We start from the raw sequence: 16,021 nt of genomic DNA, 5'->3' as shown, positions 1-16,021 counted from the left end.
TTGAACAATATTTAAATATGTAAACAGTTAAACATTTAAAACAGATAAAACATTAAAACTAATAAACAATCCAAATATATATAAAACAGAAGTCTGGCAAGCTACATTGAGTTCTCATCTTAGCTAGGTGTAAGCTAGCCGGAAGAGGGTCGTCTTACAGGCCCTGCGGAACTGAACAAGGTCCCGCAGGGCCCTCACCTCCTCCGGCAGCTGATTCCACCATGTAGGGGCCATAACAGAGAAAGCCCTTTCTCTGGTGGATTTCAAGCGGGCTTCTTTTGGCCCAGGGATAGTAAGGAGATTTTGTGTTCCCGACCTCAGTACTCTCTGGGGAACGTGTGGGGAGAGACGGTCCTTCAGGTAGACAGGTCCCAGGCCATATAGGGCTTTAAAGGTAATAACCAGCACCTTGTACCGGACTCGATATATCACTGGAAGCCAGTGCAGGGTCCGAAGACCCGGCTGAATGTGTCCCCACTTTGGGAGACCCAGTAACAGCCGGGCCGCGGCATTCTGCACCAGCTGCAATTTCCGAGTTCGGGACAGGGGCAGCCTCATGTAGAGGGCATTACAGTAGTCCAACCTCGAGGTGACCGTAGCATGGATCACTGTTGCTAGGTCGTCGCGCTCCAGGAAGGGGGCCAGCTGCCTTGCCCGCCTAAGGTGAAAAAACGCGGACTTGGCAGCGGCTGCTATCTGAGCCTCCATCTTTAGGGAAGGCTCCAATAGCACCCTCAAGCTCCTGACCCTGTCCGCCGCTGTCAGCGGCGCACCGTCAAAAACTGGTAGGGGGATTCCCCCTTCCGGGCCGCGGCGACCCAAGCAAAGGACCTCTGTCTTTGCAGGATTTAGCCTCAGCCCACTCAGTCTGAGCCACTCAGCCACGGCATGTAGTGCCCAATCTAGGTTTTCTGGGGCGCAGACCGGCTGGCCATCCATCAGTAGATAGAGCTGGGTGTCATCAGCGTACTGGTGACACCCTAGCCCATACCTTCGGGCAATCTGGGCAAGAGGCCGCATATAGATGTTAAATAACATCGGGGAGAGAACCGCCCCCGGGGCACACCACAATCGAGTGTGCACCTACGGGATAGCTCCCCCCCAATTGCGACCCTTTGTCCCCGACCTTCCAGGAAAGAGGAAAGCCACTGTAAGGCCAACCCCTGAATCCCCGCGTCGGTGAGGCGACACATCAGTAGCCGATGGTCGACCGTGTCGAACGCCGCCGACAGGTCTAACAGCATCAGCACCGCCGAGCCACCCCAATCCAGATGCCGTTAAAGGTCATCCACTAGGACAACCAACACCGTCTCCGTCCCATGTCCCAGGCGAAAGCCGGACTGAAATGGGTCAAGGATGGAAGTGTCCTCCAGGAAAGTCTGTAACTGCATCGCCACTGCCCTCTCAATAAGTTTGCCCAAAAAGGGCAGATTTGAGACCGGCCGATAATGTGCCAATTGGGCCGGATCTAAATATGGTTTTTTTAGGAGGGGACAGACCACAGCCTCTTTGAGCGGCGTTGGAAAATGCCCTTCCGTCAGGGATCTATTTATGATATCCCGTACAGGATATCTGAGATCCCCCTGGCAGGATTTAATAAGCCAGGAAGGGCATGGGTCCAATTTACAAGTTGTTGGGCGAGCCGATAAGAGAATCCTGTCAACTTCCTCCAGGCTGAGGGGGCTAAAGCCATCCAGAGTATAATCCGAAGACAGGCTCGGGGCCTCGGTTTCGCTAACTGTCTCAAAACTGGCAGGGGGGTCGGGGCGGAGTGACGCGATTTTATCCGCAAAAAATTTCGCAAAAGCCTCACAGCCTATTTCCAATTCAATAGAATTTGGTCTGCCTTGCGGCAGCGTAGTAAGTCCTCTAATTATGTCGAACAGTTGTGCCGGGCGTGAAGTTGCGGACGCAATCTTAGCCGCAAAGAATGCTTTCTTTGCGGATTTGATTGCCATCTCATAGGCCTTCAAACTCTCTCTATAAGATGTTCGGGTCACTTCGTCTCAAGTACGCCGCCATTGCCTCTCCAGTCGTCTGAGTCCCCGCTTTTGTTGCAGCTCCCGGTTAAACCAAGGCGACGGCTTCGAGTGGGGGCGCAGAGGGCGCTTGGGTGCGATCTCCTTGATGGCCCTGGAGAGCCCATCGTTCCAGGACTCTACCAGATCATCCAGGGAATCGCCAGTGGGCCAGGTGTCCCGTAGAGCCATTAGGAACCGTTCCGGGTCCATCAGGCTCCGCGGGTGAGCTAAAATACGCTCTCCGCCTAAACAGGTTTTGGGTGACACCTCCATACGAGCCTTAAGGGCAAAGTGATCTGACCATGGCACTGCTTCCATTGCAATATCAGTCACTGATATTCCGGCCGCAAAGACCAGGTCTAACATGTGTCCCGCCTGATGAGTGGGCGTTGTAACAACCTGGGAGAGTCCCAGTGTCGCCATGGATGACACCAGGTCCATCGCCTGGCTGGAGGCCGCGTCGTCGGCATGGACATTGAAGTCACCCAAGACCAAAAGCCTTGGGTGCTCCAACGCACAGCCCGCCGCGGCCTCCACCAGGGATGGTAAGGCGCCGGCCGGTGCGTTAGGCGGTCTGTACATCAGCCAGATCGCCAACCCCTCCCCAACATCCCACATCAGGCCAACACATTCTATGCCTGGAATCTCTGGAGCCGGAAGAGCCCTAAAGGAGTAAGCCTCTCGTATGAGGAGTACCACCCCTCCCCCCCGCCCGCTAGTCCGTGACTGGTGGAAGACCGAGTATCCCGGGGGAACGGTCTGGGAGAGAGCTACCGTCTCCCCCTCACGCACCCAGGTCTCGGTCACGCAAGCCAGGTCCATGTCCTGTTCGGACAGAAACTCCCGCAGGACAGAGGTCTTATTATTGATGGACCTGGCATTGCATAACACCAGTGACGGAGGTGAGTAATTCAACCTGGCCCTACTACCTGTCACCGTCAGGATGGGACGAAGGCTGGAAGGGGGTCGAGCACTATTATGTCTCGATCTCCTTCCCTTGTAATTCTGCCTCGTCCCACCGTCATATCTTCCCCTCCCCAGGAGTACTGGAATTTATGTCAGACCCAACCTTCATAAAAAATGAGTTTGACACCCCTGCTGTATGGCATTCTGTTAACCTGAGGCCTCTCCCTTTCCTGACAAAAGCAGCCTGAGTTGTCTTAGCAACAGCCTCTGGCTAGCATTTCCCAAGTTGCAGCCATGACCTCTAAGGAAACACTCCCAGTGGGGCCTGGCCTCCCTGGCTATTTTTGTGGCCTTTGGAGGTTATGTGTGCTGGGAGGCCTTTTGTGAGGCTGTAGTAGTTCTGCAGCCCTTTCTGAGGCCAGTTGACAGAGAGGACACAGAGAAGAATTGGAGATGTGGTTATCTCTGAGTTAAGACTGCTTTTAACAGTTTGTTCAACATTCCTGGACCTGCAGTAGGTGAGGACGAGCAGAGTCATCCAATGCGAGGTCGGAGGGAGTGGCAGATGTGTGATGAGCCAATAGTTGATGCCCACAGGCCCACCCAGTCCCAACAAATTAGGTTGCTCCATTTTGCCACCACAACATGGGTTTTATTACTAAAGGATGTGTCAGATTGTAATAGCTTTTGACCACAGACAATAAACTTTATTGGATGATTTGCCCCAGGCTGGCTGTATGGGCATAGAGCACAATGGTGATGTTTGGGAAGTGCTTTATACACTGTGGTATAGTGGTTAGGAATGATGAACTCTAATCTGGAGAGCTAGGTTTGATTCCTCACTCCTCCACATGAAACCAGCTGGGTGGCCTTGGGTCAATCTCAGTTCCCTCAGAGCTCTCTCAGCCCCACCTACTTCACAGGGTGTGGGGAGAGGAAGGGAAGGCTATTGTGAACTGCTCTAAGACTCCTTCAAATAATGAAAACTGGGGTGTAAAAACCAACTTTTTTGAAGACAAGCACCATTGGGGAGGGGGTGCTAGTCAGTGGAGATGATGTTAGGTTCTTCTTCCCTGTGCAGATGGTCACGGAGAAGATGGCTTTCTGTGCCACAATATTCTGCTCCACCAAAATTGCAACCCTGGTGTAGGTGGAGTTCCTCATTTCCCTCTCCCTGCTTTTTGCACAATAGACTGGGAGACTGGATGCTGCTTGAGAAGTGGGTGGCCTGGTGCTGGCAGGTCTCAAGCAAGGACCACATCTCAAGGAGGGCAGCAACCCAGGTGGTCTTGACAGTGCTCCCCAGCTTCAGAGCATCCTTCACCGCTAGGTGAAGCATATGCACCAGGCAGACGATGCCCTTGTGCACAGCCCTCATGGCTGCCAGCATGTTGGTGCTGGTGCCCGTGACCATGTAGCCAGAGACATTGTTGCTGCTGCCCACCTACTCCTTCAAACTACTCTGTATCATGGTGGTGGGCAGGGCTGTTGTGCCCAGTCCCAATGACTGTGCTATGGAGCAGATGGTCACAGAACCTACCAGGGGTGGGATGATCCTGGATTTGGTCCTAAGTAATGCCCAAGACTTGGTGTGAGATGTAAAAGTGATCGCACCGCTTGGGAGCAGTGACCATAACGTTATTGATTTCACCATTTGTATAAATAGGGAGTTGCCCCAAAAGACCAGTACAACCACATTTAACTTTAAAAGGGGTAAATTCTCTGAGATGAGGAGGCATGTGAAGAGGAAACTGAAAGGAAAGGTAAATACAGTCAAACCCCTTTGGGAAGCTTGGAGGCCATTTAAAACTACAATCCTAGAAATTCAGAAAAATATATATACCACAAGTTAGGAAGGGCACAAAGAGGTATAAGAAAAGGCCTGCATGGTTAACAAACAAAGTAATGGAAGCTGTAAAAGATAAGAAGGACTCCTTTAAGCGGTGGAAAGCTAGTCCAAGTGAGATTAATAAAAGGGAACACAGGCTGTGGCAAATCAAATGCAAGATTGTGATCAGGCAGGCAAAAAGGGACTATGAGGAGCATATTGCAAAAAACATTAAGACCAACAATAAAAATTTCTTCAAATATATTAGAAGCAGGAAACCAGCTAGGGAGGCAGTGGGGCCCTTGGATGACCAAGGGGTCAAAGGATTACTGAAGGAGGATAGGAAAATGGCTGAGAAGCTAAATGCATTTTTGCCTCTGTCTTCACTGTGGAAGATGAGAAGTGTTTGCCCCCTCCAGAACCACTAATTTTGGAAGGGGTGTTGAAAGACCTGAGTCAAATTGAGGTGACAACAGAGGAGGTCCTACAACTGATTGATCAATTAAAAACTAATAAGTCACCAGGTCCGGATGGCATACATCCAAGAGTTCTGAAAGAACTCAAAGTTGAACTTGTGGATCTCCTGACAAAAATATGTAATCTTTCATTGAAATCTGCCTCCGAAATTGCTGAGCAGTCAGGTTAAAATGGATAAAAGTAAGTACTTCTTCACCCAAAGGGTGATTAACATGTGGAATTCACTGCCACAGGAGGTGGTGGCGGCTACAAGCATAGCCAGCTTCAAGAGGGGATTGGATAAAAATACAGAGCAGAGGTCCATCAGTGGCTATTAGCCACAGTGTGTGTATATATATGTGTGTGTGTTTATGTGTGTATGTGTATATATATACACACACACACACACATATATTGGCCACTGTGTGACACAGAGTGTTGGACTGGATGGGCCATTGGCCTGATCCAACATGGCTTCTCTTATGTTCTTATGCCCATTAGACAACTTTAAGCGGTCGCCTAGGGCACAGCCCTGGGGGGTATCCCCTCCCTCCTGGGTGATTTAAATCATTTGGGAGGATGCCTAGGAGCAGCCACTTAGAGCCAGTTTGGTGTAGTGGTTAAGTGTGTGAACCAGGTTTGATTCCCCACTCCTTCACTTGCACCTGCTGGAATGGCCTTGGGTCAGCCATAGCTCTGGCAGAGGTTGTCCTTGTAAGGGCAGCTGCTGTGAGAGCCCTCTCCAGCCCCACTCACCTCATAGGGTTTCTGTTGTGGGGGAGGAAGGTAAAGGAGATTGTGAACTGCTCTGAGACTCTGAGATTTGGAGTGGAGGGCAGGATATAAATCCATTATCTTGTTTTTCTTCTTGCGCCCAGGAAAGGTCCCATCAATTAACTGATTGGTGGGGCCTTTAAATCTTCCAGAAGGCTGGCACCTACTCCTGGGCACTCTCATGATCACACGGGAGCACTGGCAGAAGCAGCCAGGCCAGCATCCTCCTCCATTTAAAGAGCATACCAACTGGCTGGTCAGCGGGCTCTTTAAATGGGGGGAGGGAGGCTGGCCTAGTTGCTTCTGCCAGTGTTGATCGGCGGGACCTTTCCCAGGCACAGGAAGGGCAGCGGCTACTCCTGAGTACCCTCCCACACAATTTAAATCATCTGGGAGGGAGGGGCGGCCCGCACACTTCCAGCCTATGCTGGCACCACTCCTGATGGTGATATTTTGCACTGTGTGATTATCCCTTGCATATAGAGTAGAACCGCTTTGTGGCCTGGTGACAGGATTGCCCCCTTATGGGGCCTGGGCTCAACAGTTCTGCTGGCTGTTCCAGAGGTGTTGTGGGAAGTGCATGGATCTGCCTTGCACTCTGGAGAGCTGAGTCTTGACTTCGCCACTGCAGCCAGTGAAAGGATATGTCCTCCACGAGGGAGGAGGGCTGTCCATCCACAGCAATTATCTTATCAACAAGGCAAGTGACTACTTCTTGGGCCCTCCATGTAGCCCTTTTGTCTTCTTGCAGGATGGCCCACCCCTGGCAGCCCAAGTGTGGGGAGCCTTTCTTGGAGGGGCCTCCTGCTCTCCTTCCACTTCTCCCGGCTGAGAGGGCCTCTTTTTCTTCCCCCTGCCACCACTCTTTCTTCCAGCAGCAACATAGTTGGGAATACCCTTTGCAGGTGAAGAATGGAGGAGGAGGAAGAAGAGTTGGTTTAATATCCACCCTTCACTGCGTGAAGTAATAAACCGGGAACACCACAAAGCCTGAACTGAACTGCATTTTTCCAGTTCATGCCCATGCCTAGTAGTGATGTGAAGATTTATTATCTGATTTATTAATTCTGCCCTTCTTCCATGATATAAATGGTACTTACCTTGTCCATTTTATCCTCCCAATAATTCTGTGAAACAGGTTAGGCTGAGAGAGAATGGCAGTCTGTTGACTTTAATGGAAGTGCATATTTGAACCCAGATCTTATATGACTATTCTGACACTCTAATCACTATGCCACATTGATTCTTATGAAAGGATATGGATTTTTGAATGTTTAGGCTTTTTTTCTTTTGGAATCCAGTTTCAGTGTATGGGTGGCCAAACTTTCTTAACACAAGAGCCACATAGAATGAATGTCAGATGTTTGAGAGCTGCAAGACATGGACGCAGCCAGACTCTCTCATCTCCTGAGATGCTGATCATGCCCATGTCTGATTCACTGTGCAATTATATATTATTAGACATACACAGAGAGAGAGAGAGAGAGCATCAGGCAAGAATAAAAGCAGCTTTGAGCTGCTGGCACATTTTATTTATTTCAATTTTAACTGATCTTTGATGGTAATAAACTGAACTACTATTTGTTTCCTGGTTCTTCCCCCCCTTGTTTCCTGATATTTTTGGCAAGCATTCTCTAGTTCACTCAACTGGAAACAAATGAGAAAGGGAGAAAGAGGTGAAAAGAAAGAAAGAGATTGAAAGAAAGCAAATAGGGAGGGAGGACGAAAAGAGAAAGAAAAATTGAAAGAAATCAAATAGATGGGGAGGAGGAAGAGAGAGAAAGGTGGGAAAAATAGATGAGGGGGAGGAAGGTAGGAGGGAGAGGTGGAAAGAAAATACCTTTAACTTTAAATGTGCTTGGTCTTTCTTGCCCTGCAGAGTTTAAGGAGGTCCCCACAAGGCATGCGCCTCCTCTTCAAGCAACTAGTTCCACAGGACACGGCCTCTACTGAGAAGGCCCTCACCCTTGTTGACACCAGGTGGACAATTTGTAGACCAGGGACCTTCAGTAAATTCCTAAATGATGATCAGAGAAGATGGGGAGGATTGTGCCTGGAGAGGCCATTTGGGGCTTTAAAGGTACTTTAAAGGTACTTTAAAGGTAAATTTGGGGCTTTAAAGGTACTTTAAAGGTACTTTAAAGGTAAATTTGGGGCTTTAAAGGTAAGAGCCCCGTGGCTCAGAGTGGTAAAGCTGCAGTACTGCAGTTGGAGCCCTTTGATCACAATCTGAGTTCGATCCCAATGGAAGCTGGTTCAGGGAGCTGGCTCCAGGTTGACTCAGCCTTCCATCCTTCCAAGGTCGGTAAAATGAGTACCCAGCTTGCTGGGGGGAAAGTGTAGATGACTGGGGAAGGCAATGGCAAACCACCCTGTAAAAAGTCTGCTGTGAAAACATTGTGAAAGCAACGTCACCCCAGAGTCGAAAACAACTGGTGCTTGCACAGGGGACTACCTTTTTTTTTTTTAACCAATATTTTAGATTGGCACGGGAAATTAATTGGGAGCCAGCACAGTTAATGCAGGAGAGGTGTTATATGTGCTGATTATGATGTTGTTGTAAGCAACCTGGGAGCTGCATTCTGGATCACCTTCAAAGGTAGCCTACATAGAGCACTGTGTAGAGCACATTACAGTAGTCCAATCCCAAGGTGACCATTTGCTTAAATTACTATGGCAAGATCCACCCCGGACACATAGGGGGCCAGCTGGTAAAATGCAGTTTCTGTCACCGTGGACACATCTGTCCATGGGAAGCAAAGATTCCTGACAGAATCAAATGTAGAAAGTCGGACCACATCAAGGGGTGGTAAAAGTGGCCATCTCAGCAGTCCAGGATTCCCCAGCCACGTGATCTCTGCCTTGGATGGATTTAGCTTCAACCAACTCTCACCTAGCCATTCCTCCACTGCATCCAGGCAGAACGCCAAAACCAACATTTACTGGATGTCATCTGCATACTGATGGCACTATACTCCAGACCTCCTGACAATATCCACCAGAGGGCACATATAGATGTTAATTGACACTAGGGAGAGAATCCACCCCGGGAGACTCCACAAGTTAGGACTCACAGTGACAGCCTTTCTCCACCCACAATTACTCTCTGGGGCTGATTCTGGAGGAAAGAGGAGAACCAGCTCAAGGCCATAGCCCTCACCCCGAGGAGGCTAAGCTGTTGACCAGGACCAAGTTGTCTACTATGTCAAAGGTCGCAGACAGATACAACAGGATCAGTAGCACCATCCTGCCTGTGGCAAGATTTAACCAAAAATTAGCAACCAGAGACGTCTTGGTCCTGAACTCTGGGCGGAAAACAGAATGGAAAGGATTTAAGCAGGACCAGATCTACATGTTTTTTGAGCGGGGGGGGGGGATTAAAAAATGACGCCCCCTTTTGGGCCATTCTATATTATGGTCCCATAGAATACAATGGGCTCCATACCCAATTTGGTGCCCCCCCATCAGCGCCCAGGGCAAGCACCCCCCTCTGCCCCCCCCCTCCAGATTCGGCCCTGGATTTGACAGATGTCCCATCTAGGAATTCCTGGAGCTGTTGAGCCACTGTTTGCTTAATCACCTTTCCCAGAAATGAAATATTTGATACCGTGCAGTAATTGGCTAGTTCCCTCTCATCTAATGAAAACTTTTTCAGGAGGGGTGTCACCATTGCTTCCTTGAGAGAGCTAGGGAAAGAGCCCTGGGAGAGTGAGAGTTTTATGATGTCTCTCAAGGCTCCTCCTACCACTTTCCTGGAGGCTTTCACAAACTAGAAAGGTAGAGTTGCCAGGCCTTTGTTGGAAGATAGTTGGAGATTTGGGGGTGGACCGAAGAGAGGGTGGGGCTTGGGGAAGGACCCAGGAGAGGGCGGGGTTTGGCCTCAGTATGATACAATGCCATAGAGTCCAACCTTCAAATCAGCTATTTTCTCCAGGGGAGTTGATCTCTGACAGTTGGAGATCAGTTGTAAAAGCTGGAGATCTTTAGGCCCCACTGGAGGCTGGCAAACCTAAGGGCAGGGATCCAAGGAGCAGGTAATAGGCCAAACAGCCAATAGGACCTTTTCAATATCTACCTGGGACCTGACTATGCAGCAAAAATGAATCTGATTTTGCAGGCGGGGCCCCGCAATTCCTACTGACGGTAAATCTGGCAACCAAGTCTTGGCAGAGGAGCGAGACTTTATCAGAATAGAATATTGCAAATGTGTCACAACTAGTAGCCAACTTTTTATCTACTTTGGAGCCACCTAAGGGGTGGTCAAATGGAGCTTGACATGACACAGCAGGTGCAATGGAGGCAGAGAAGTAAGAATGTGTCACTGGCTTTACTGTCACTCCATAGGCCTTCAAATGGTCCCTATAAAGTGTTCTTGTTGCTCATCATGTTGGACTCCCCAAAATGTTGGGATTTCTGAAAATCCAGTTCCTAATACTGGCAGAGTATTCAGACCCAGGATTTTACAGAAAACCCTATTTTTTTAAGGTCCAATAGACCCGAGATTTTTGAAAACGGAGGAACTAGGAGTGGCAAAGCAGCAAAACAGCCTTCAGCTGCTTTTCCGAATTCCTTCTGCAGTCTGTGTAAACCAGCCTGTTTTAAAGGGACTGTAGAAGAAGCAGGGAGAAACAGCTGAGAGGTGGTGAACAGTCTCCCCACCTCTCAGCTGTTTCCCTGATTTTTTTCTGCAGTCCCTTTAAACCTGCCTGAGAACCCTCCTACATTTTGAAAAATATAAGGTGGAGAGAAGACTGCTGCCACTTATAAGGGTGATTTTTCAACCAAGACTGATATAGGATAATGGGTTCTGAACAAATCAAGAAATAATTTAATTCTGTTGAAGGTTTGAAAAAAGGATTTGCACAAAACAAGCCTTCATTCTGGAGAGGCATGTGACCTTCACATCTTGACAGATTCCAGCCTGAGGCATACAGGTTGCCATCTATTTCATCTGCAATATCTTGTAACAAAAAAGAGTCAACTATAGAAACTGTTAAATCATTATTGTAAGTTAAATTGTGCCTTGCTTCATTACACTTCAAAGTTAGGTTTGCTTTGGAAACCTTGTACATATTTGTTAAGCGATTGTTTCTTATTGTGCGAAAAGGTCTCTTTAAATAATAGCACCTTACAACGGGCATACCTCTACAGTGCATGATTCCAGTTTGTTCATATAGACACTTTTGTGAAAACATAATTAGAGACCATTCAACAATTATTATTCTAAGCTGGTAGCATTTTGCCTTGTCATATTCTCAAGGTTAGTTTTGTTTTGTAAACATTGCAATTTTTTATTAGAAGATTATTTAGTACTGAGGGTGTAAAAGGTCTCTTTATATAGTAGCACCTTAGAGTGTTTATGCCTTTACATTGTATGTTTCTAGTTTATCCTTGCAGATATTTTTGTAAAAATATTTACATCTAATGCAATTATGTGTTAATGTAAATCAGGAGGAGGGCCACACTTATAAAGGGTGTTAGAATAAATTGATATGAGTAGTTTATATTTAAAACTTAATTTATTTCAGTGTTTTCTATGTTATACTAACTTCTAGGTGGGGTTGGAGGTTTCTCAGAATTACAATTTATTTCAGACATCAGTTCTGTAACGTACTCAATCCGGAGACGCAAGTCGGGCAACATTCTTTATTGAGAGCACGTTGCAAGAGCGAGAACATGCGGGCCGGGCCCCGCTTATATACAAAACCCCGGTTCAGCCTACTGGACAGGTCAGGCCAATAGTGGCCTGTTGAACTTCCCGCCGCTGCTGGTGATGGGCGGGGCTCGTCGTGCCTTGCGCTGGGCGTCCAGCCACCTGGTCGCCGTCGCGCAAGGCCTGACGCGCTGCCGATACACTACACCCCTCCCCTCCTAGTGAATGCACATACTCTTGAAGATAAGCTGGGGGTCGCCGTTCCCTGGTGGACCGGCGTAGGGTTTCCGGGGGGACCCCGGCTGTCGGTGGTTCCGTTGGCGGTGGTGTCGGCCGCGGCTGCTGGTCCGATTCTGCCGGTCTATCGGTCGCTGCCGGCCCGGCCGCTTCCGGTGTCGGGATATTTGGTGGGGGGGATGCGTCCTCCGGTTGAGCCCTGGGCGGCTCCTCCCTGGGTTTCCCTTCTTCCCACCCCACTGGTTCCTCCGGTATTGTGCGGCGGCGTATTTGGTCAATGTGCCGCCTTACTACCTGGCCCCCTTCTGTGGATATGTCGTAGTGGTGGGAACCCGTGACCCTCAGTACTCGTCCCGCCACCCACTCGGGGCCCCTGGCGTAGTTTCGTGTGTACACCGGATCGCCCGCAAAGAACCCCCGGGCTGCATCCCTGACCTCGGGGTCCCCGCGAATGTCTGAAGCCCTGTCTGGGTGCAGCCTGTCGAGTCGTGTAATGAGCTTGCGCCCCATTAGGAGTTCTGCGGGACTCACCCCGGTGGCGGGATTGGGAATCACCCGGTTGTCGAATAGGAAGGCCGCTAGCCGGTGTTCCCAATCTCCCTGCACTATTCGGCTTAAGGCCTCCTTTGTAGTGCGCACCATGCGCTCGGCTTGGCCGTTGGTGGCCGGATGGAACGGGGCGGACCGTATGTGTTTGATGAGGTACCTCTGGAGGAACGCCTGGAATTCCCCCGAGGTAAACGCCGCCCCGTTATCCGAGACGATGGTGTCCGGAATGCCGTGGGTGCATAATGCCCTGCGTAGGGCCCGGATGGCAGAGGCTGAGGATGTGGATGCTACGGGAAAAACCTCCAGCCATTTGGTGTAGGCGTCCACGATAATCAGGAAGATTTGCCCCTGAAAGGGCCCGGCGAAATCGAGGTGAAGCCTCGACCACGGCTTCCTGGAGGGTTCCCAACGTGTGGCGGGCGCGCTAGGCGGATCGGGCCTTGACTCTTGGCAGGCCTGGCACCCCCGCACCCAGCTCTCGATTTCCCCATCCATCCCCGGCCACCATACGTAGCTTCTGGCCAGGGCCTTCATGCGAACTATGCCGGGGTGGGTCTCATGTAAGGACTCTAGTACCCGCTTTTGTAACGGGGGCGGCACCACCACCCTGCTTCCCCATAAGAGGCACCCTTTGTGGGCTGTCAGTTCCTCCCTCCTGGTCTTGTAGGGTTTGAATTCCTCCCCTATGTTCTCCTCCGGCCACCCCCTCACCACCCAGTCGAGCACCCGTGCCAGTATCTTGTGTTTCTGGGTGGCCTTGGCGACCTCCGCCGCGTGTAGGGGTTGTTCCGGGAGGCTTTCCACTAGCATGATATGGTGCGCGGGGGCTGGGTCTGGACCCTCCTCGGGTAGCGGCAACCTACTGAGGGCGTCTGCGTGGCCCATGGATTTGCCCGCCCGGTGGACCAGAGTGTACATGTAGGAGTTCAGGAACTGGTTCCACCTCAGTACCCTCTGGGACAGGATTTGGGGGGTTTGGCGGTCCGGCGCTAGAAGACCCAAGAGCGGTTTGTGGTCGGTGGCGATCGTAAACCAACGCCCATAAAGATAATCATTGAACTTGTGGACCCCCGCTACTATGGCCAGCGCCTCCTTATTGATCTGCGCGTAATTTCGCTCAGCCTGCGTGAAGGTGCGAGAGTAATATGCTACTGGTACCTCCCTCCCGTCCGGGAGTTGGTGCCCGTGGACGGCGCCCACCCCGTATGGCGATGCGTCGCAAGCCAGTATGACCGGGAGGTTCTCGTCAAAGTGGTGGAGCACCGCATTGGAGACCAGCGTGTCCTTCACCGCCTGAAACGCGGCGGCTTGGCGTTTGCCCCAGACCCAAGGGGCGTTTTTGTCTAGCAGCCTGTGTAGGGGTTCCGCCAGGGCTGCCTTGTGTGGGAGGAACGTGTGGTAAAAATTTAATAGGCCCAAGAAGCTTTGGAGTTCGGCCTTGCATTTTGGGGCTGGGGCCTGAACAATGGCTCGTGTTTTCTCCTCCGTTAGGTGGATCCCTGCTGCGTCTACAGCGAACCCCAGGAACTCCACTCGCGGGACGCCCAGTAAGCACTTTTCCCGCTTGACCTTGAGCCCCGCTGACTGGAACCGACGGAGTACTTCTCGGAGGCGGTTGTTGAATTCCTCTGGGTCCGGGGCGGCGATTAGAACATCGTCAAAAAACGGTTGGACTCCGGGGATTCCTTTAAGGAGAGCATCCATTATGCTTTGGAAAATCCCCGGAGCCACGCTCACCCCGAACTGTAGCCTCCGCACCCTGAAAGCCCCCCTGTGCGTAACTATGGTTTGGGCCTCTGCCGTTTTTTCGTCTACCGGGAGCTGTTGATAGGCCTGTGCCAGGTCCAGCTTCCCAAAGATTTTAGACCCGGCTAGGGCCGCCAGGACGTGGCTTACTACCGGGACTGGGTACGGATTGTCTTGAAGTGCCCTGTTTATGGTGCATTTGTAGTCGGCGCATATGCGCACCTCTCCGTTGGGCTTAACCGGTGTGACTATTGGGGTCTCCCACGTGGCCTACTCTACTGGCTCCAGTACCCCCTGGGCCGTTAATCGGTCCAGTTCTGCCTCAATCTTAGGCTTGAGCGCGAACGGCACCCGCCTGGCCTTGAGCCTAATGGGTCGGACTGTGGGGTCCAGCGGTAGGGAGATGGCTGGCCCCTTGTAACTGCCCAGGGACCCATCGAACATATCGGGGAACTCTCGGCATACGTCCCCGACCCCGCTGGTGGATAGGATTTGCCCCACCCCCTCCAACCGTATTCCCAGGGGTTTAAACCATGCCAGCCCCAACAGGGTGGTTAGCTGGCGCTTGACCACCAAAATGTCCAACCGCCCCTTGAAGGACCCCCGCTCTACGTTCACCCGGGCCCACCCCGCGGTCTGGACCGGGTTCTTCTGGAAGTCTCTTAGAACAAAGTCCGCTGGTCTTGTCTGAAACCACCTCCCGGGGCACAGGTCTCTCAGGGTCTCCTCCGATATAATCGAAATGGAGGAACCCGAGTCCACCTCCATTTTGCATGGAGCGCCCTCGATGCGGACCGCCATTTTGATTTTGTTAGGGACGCATGGGGGCAAGTTCAGTACCTGTAGGGAGGTGGATGCAGTGGAGTGGTAGTCTGCCGACTCTTGGTGTGTGGCTGGCCTTCGACGGCCCGTTCTGGCCCGGCAGGCCCTCGCGATGTGCCCGGTCTTTCCGCAGCTCCGGCAGTCCCAGGTCCTGTATTGGCAGTCCCGCCTGTCGTGGGGGCCCCCACAACTGGCGCACTTGGGGGCAGGCGGCCTTTCCGCCGATGGGGGCCGTTCGGCCGCTCGGGGGCGCTGCGAAGCTCGGTTGGGCGGGCCGGCTGGTGGCCGGCGCAGCTGGTGGGCTTCACCCTCCTCTGGACGATCCTGGTCCAGGTCCTCATGGTGCACGGCGTCCGGCCGACCCCTGGGAAAGGTCTTTGAGGTCCGCTCGAACGCCACAGCCTCGCTGAAGGCGCTCTGTAGGGTGAGCTCTTCCTTGGCGAAGAGCTTCTGTTGGAGCCTCTCGTCGCGGAGACCCCACGTGAAGCGATCGGCCAGGGTCTCATCCAGCTGGGGGAAGTTGCAGTTCCCGGCGATCTTGCAGAGAGCCGCCAGGTAGTCGGCGGCCGATTCCCCCACTGCCTGGTCCCTTCTGTGGAACAGGAACCGACGGGCCACCCGCGAAGGCTGTGGCAAGAAATGGCCCGTGAGGAGCCTGATGATCTCCTCGTAGGACTTCTCCGTGAGGCGGACGGGAGCCGAGAGACCCTTGGCGATCTCGAATGTGGCTGGCCCGCAGACGCTTAGGAGAACGTCCCTCTTCGTGCCGGCGTCGGTGATCTTGTTGGCCCTGAGGTAGAACTCGACCCGCTCCGCGTAGGACTCCCAGCCCTCGGGATTGGCGGGGTCGAATGTCTCGATGTAGCCGGTGGTCCCGCTCTGGGTGGCCATGGCGGCGGTGGTGGTCGTTGGTTGCCCTCGATCTCCGTAGTAGCCGATGAGGCTAGAATCCCATCCTCGTCGCCAGTGTAACGTACTCAATCCGGAGACGCAAGTCGGGCAACATTCTTTATTGAGAGCACGTTGCAA

This window comes from Heteronotia binoei, chromosome 4 (genome assembly GCF_032191835.1).
Source record: "Heteronotia binoei isolate CCM8104 ecotype False Entrance Well chromosome 4, APGP_CSIRO_Hbin_v1, whole genome shotgun sequence".
Classification (NCBI taxonomy): domain Eukaryota; kingdom Metazoa; phylum Chordata; class Lepidosauria; order Squamata; family Gekkonidae; genus Heteronotia; species Heteronotia binoei.
Note: the sequence above shows the minus strand (reverse complement) of the source record.